Below are 5,374 nucleotides of genomic sequence, written 5' to 3'. Positions count from 1 at the left end.
ACGGGCGGGGGGGGGGGGGCTAAAAGTGCCCGCGCCAACTTTGATGTCACCTAGCGTCTGAACGGCTAGCCGTAGAACTGCCAAACTTGGTGACTTTTCCTAGAATATTGTTGGCAACAATTCTCTATCATTGGAATAAGATAGTAATTTTTTGTGTTGCCATGGCAACGGGTTTCTGACAGGCATTTTTTGCTAAATTTACTACTTTTTGTTTCAACAATAGAATTTTTTGGGTTTTATGTCAAGTTACTCATGGTTTCCAATATTAATAACATCCCATATAATTTTATGTAAATTTTATCATTAAATATGCATAATTTATGCTAATTTGATGACGTCATTGGTCAAAATCCAAGATGGCGGACCATATCATTAGAACAGGTATATACAGGTTATTTTCATTAAAATTTCATCAATACTTCCATTTCTTTTTCCAAAAAAAGTTTAAATGAAGGTCTTTAGTATGTTTACAATGTATTTTAGGCTTTGTCATGAAAAAAAAACTATTTTTGAAAATTCAAGATTGATGATCCCAGATGGCGGATATCTTAAATATGCATGACGTCATTTTATGACGTCACCGGTGTTGCTATGGGCAACATAAGACTTAGTACACCATAATATTCTGTCATAAACACTTTTGGTACAGTTATGTTGAACCATTTAGTTTTCAGGGAAAAACCTATTTAGACGGTTTTGGCCAATAAAATCACATTAATGACGTCATAATGACGTCATACTACGTCATAACGACATAAAAATTGTAGATATGATAAATTTTCACTAGTACACCATTCTCTGAAAATTTGGTGGTCATACGACATACCGTTCGCGAGTTCTTAGGGGGGGTCAAAAGAGCCCCCCCCCCGGTCCCCCCATGTCAAAAAAAGCCCGGTCTAGGTAGGGTTCAAGAATGACGATGATCACAGAGTAATATGAACCTGTATGAACCTATATAATCAGTGCGTTGTTTGATTGATGCCACAATGTGAAAACTATGTTGGTTGTGAGTGTAACGGTAGTAGTTACTTTTGACAGCTGTATGTCTTGTTGACAACAGTTCTAACAAACGTTGAGAGAAGGCGCACGGAGACAATTCACTGTTCATTCTTTGTAAATTTGTAATGCATGGATTTGATGGCACTGTGTAGGTGGTTAAAAGATTTTCCAGTACAACTTAAAAGATCGGATTTCATGAAATATCTATAGTTACCATGTGTACAATGTGCTAATATGTAGCATCGTGTATAGTATAATCATTACCAACAATAGCCAAGTATAACCATAAAGTGCAGGGAAATGCACCTTAGACGTAGAACTGCGATTAAAAATAACGTACCATTGCTTTCTACTATATTGGTGTACAGATTAAACCTGAAGTTCGATCTCCAAATGGATAATTGCTACAGAGAATGCAAGAGCAAGCACATGCTGTTCTTCTGTTGGCTACTGGTCAAGTGGAAAATCTTCAAAAAGGCAAGTAGAATTCAAAGGAATACTGCCTGTGACCCTTCATCCATGATGGTGAACGGCAAATTATTTAATTATACGATTGATGGAAACTTGCAATCCAAAACAAGGATTCAATACTAGTTGTTCGAACAAAGCAATCAAGTGCAAGGAGCACTTCCAGCCCTTCACTGCCTTCTTGCACCAAGGTTCAACCGTATCAGTGGGATGACCATTGATAATATGCATGGTGCCCTTCTGGAAGTTACAAAGGGTCTTTTCAGAGCCTTTGGCTCAAGTCAGAAAGGAGCAAACTCTACTACTGTGGGCACCATTTGCAGGATATAGTCCAGATCCTGCTTGCTGTGAGACCACCTCTAGACATACATCGGACTCCAGGATCAATACAAGACCATATGCAGCTATGGGAAGGTGTGTGAGAACGTATTTCACAGTTACTGCATGAGATGTAACATCACTGTATAACCTGGCAGGTTTTTGTCACAGTAGTATTTGATGACGAACAGGAGACATCACTTGAAGAGAGAAAAGTGGCATTGGAAGAGGAAATTCGAAGGTCTTTCAAGGATTTGTAATGTAATGTCCAGTACTTAAGTACTAGTAGTGTATGGTCTACTTAACAACATGTAAGTTTGCATATAGTGTATGCATTTCCCAGTGTATGCACTAATAACGGCAGGAGATACTTTACATCTGTTTATATTGATAAAGCTACCTTAAATTTGGTTATATTGATAATAGTATCTAGTTATCTTGAAAAGCCTATATACAGGGGTAACAGCTAGGGGTAAGCATTTCTTTCCCAATCAACTTTAATATACCCACAAAACTTGTGTAGTGTGCAACAATATCGTAGGAAATCAACGGCTTATAGAAAGTTAAAACAGTAGCATATGTACGGCCTTCAGCCCCTGGTGGTACTTCATCTCGAGTCCTCTGCCTCCACCAGCACGTGGCCTGAGTCTTCACCAATCAGCTCAGCGATGGAGTACTATTTCTGCTTCATCACCAGGATGAGGACAGCGAAACGGAGGGGGCACAGCGGGCCAAGAAGAGGACTGCCTTCTTGGCTGTCGACAGTGCAGGCTGCCCAACCAAATGACGAGGCAGTGCTGGGGTACATTGTTATCCAGGGCAAGCCCCTGACAGTGTGTACCTCAGTTCTGGAGGGATTTGTGTCCATGATTGGTGCTCTGTACTGCTTGCAGTTGCCTCACCCAAGCATTATTGCCCAGCAATGGTGTTCGTTGATTACCACAATGTTAAAGATGCCCACATGCACAAGAAGGATTTGGGTGGGGACCGTGAGCCATTCACTTAAGTCTAAAAGAAATACGTGGACTTTGTCAAGGCCATGCTAGTATATGATAGTAATGTTTGTACATGTTGTTTTCACAGCAACACCTCCTGGTCCGGAAGAGATCCTCCTGGCGATTCAGGACGGCATTGTTCTGCCACTCGCAGAGGTGGAGGACAGGAGAAACGGGAAGCAAAAAGCAAGGAAGGGGAAGCAAGACACTTGTACTAATGTTGTCGTCTGGCATAAATTTTCTATGAAGTGAAACATATCATCACAACATGTCAACAATAAATTACACGATAACATAATTTTTCATCTCCACACTTCTCATTAGATCGCAACATCTTCACGGAAATGGCATTCTTGGACAACATTCTTCTCAGCAACAACTTTATCGACTTCGCAGAGGATGATGACTTTTAAATAAAGATAGATAAGTTGGGTCAGGGACAGATTAACTCCTTTAAGTGATTCGAAATTCGTACCTGTTTCAGTCTACTTCAATCGAGTATTTCAAAAGGCACTCCTGTCTTTCTCAAGACAACGTTTTGGTAACTTTTTCGAACTAGTCTTTTAGTTCTAGTTCCAAGTGAGCTCGCGAGGTTGTGAGATTGAAGTCTTCGCGTAACGGAATCAACTTATGCATGCGACCCATCATCGACGGCACTTATATCGCAGGCTAAACCGGCTTCCAACATGGACCCTTGCACCGTACATACGACTAGACTGCAGTTAAGGGAAGTGGGAAGAAGCAGCCGTGCGGAGTCTTGGGGCAAAGGTGTTTCGGGCAAACAAAACAAAGCAAGATGGCCGTGTTTCGCCAGCAACGTCAACAAGCCTGTGAGTTTGACACCTGAGTGATAAAACATTGCACATTTGTTTTCTAGGATTGACATTGAAAATAAAAGTGCCCTCATGCAGGTTTTACTTGTATCGTATAGCTAGGTTGGACCCCTATATAGATATCACTGAAGAAGAAAAAGATAAGACGATAATCCGTACCTAACGACCCTAGATTTCACAGTAAACATAAAATTTTTTCCTACGCCCCATTGCCATAGCAGTTTACCTACACCACGTTCCTGTACATCTTTATGTATTCTTGTTAATTATTAGACTGTATACTTGAATTCTCCTGTGCGAGTAAGGCTGCAGATTGTTTTCATTGAGATTACAATTACACACAATTCTGTGTTTATGCCCTTACCAGGTCCATCCAGAGGCCCAGACCCAGAACATGATGGAAGGCCCTGCCTGAGGGTCATGCCGACAGGAGCCAGCAGAATGTCTGGCTGGGCAGGCTGGAACTGATCTGGTCAGACCCTGGGGTAGACCACATTCCAGCCCAGATTGAAGACCCTGAGGACCAGGCCGAGGCCGACTGGAGCCAGCAGAATGTCTGGCTGGGCAGGCTGGAGCAGATCTGGTCAGACCCTGGGGTAGACCATTTCTCCACTGTGTCGGCCTAGTCCTAGAAGTGGAAATGGTGGAGTCTGGTCCAACGGCACTGAAAGGCAGCCCATCAAAATTAAGGAAAGACAGCTGTTCAGTCCGAGAAAGGACAATTCCCCTCTAACCCTGCATGATTTGATGGCAAACTTGTACTTGTTTAGCAAAGATGCCTGCACATTTAAATATGCAATGCCAACAGCAACCGCTTCATATTCGATGGAAGATAATAAATAGATGTAAGCATATGTCAAAATTGTTTTATTGATTTCAGATTCTGTCATCACCAACAGGGCATGTGAATAGATGCAGGCAAGAGCTCGGTATATTTATATCGTGTGGCGTGGACTCCTTTCTAGACTCCTACTCTTACAGCATCTTCAGTAACAACTTCTCAGAACTTTTCTTTAAGATATTTACATAACCAAAGATTTTTTTCAGAATGATGAAGGAAGGCGAGATGTTCCACTCTCGCTTGTATTCAAAAGCTGTAAGGCATAATTCTTACACTGTTGCTTTTGTTTCAAATCATATAATCTGTTTTAGTAAAGTGTTGTACTTCCTGCAAGCGTCTGCCAGGACACGTGACTGTAGTGTTGATCATATAAGCTGTCAGTATGGCTTGGTGGCTTCCAGACATTTTGCAATTGTACAGGTTTGTGTTCGTGTTGCTCCCACCGATGGGGATCTGGAGAATTCAAATCCGCTGTATGCTGTACCACACATTTCCAAGTGTAGAATGTCAGAAAACTATGCTGCTGTAAAGTTCAGCGACATACATGGTAAGGTGGGTCAGCATGTTCATCAAAGGCAATAGCTATGTCGCAACATTTCCGAACCGTCTCGAAAAAGACTGATTATTATTATTATTGTTTATACTGCCTGCTCTGTATAATCCTGTTAGTGACCGTTTGCACTTTGTCTGTCTTTAAGTGTTTTGAAAAAAAGAAAGTTATAATGCAGTATATATAATCATATAAACATGTATTCTGTGTATTATTATATTCGTATTAAGGGGGGCTTGCCACTGTTTTTTCGCTGTATGTACATTTCTTTGACAAACGAGTAAAAAAAAAATTAAAACCAGAATTTAAAACCAGTTTTACCAGAATTGTGTTTATGCTGTTAAATTCTTTCCCCCGATCGCACCATAAA

The sequence above is a fragment of the Branchiostoma belcheri genome, unplaced genomic scaffold, assembly GCF_001625305.1.
Source record: "Branchiostoma belcheri isolate BF01 breed outbred unplaced genomic scaffold, Haploidv18h27 scaffold328, whole genome shotgun sequence".
Classification (NCBI taxonomy): Eukaryota; Metazoa; Chordata; class Leptocardii; order Amphioxiformes; family Branchiostomatidae; genus Branchiostoma; species Branchiostoma belcheri.
Note: the sequence above shows the minus strand (reverse complement) of the source record.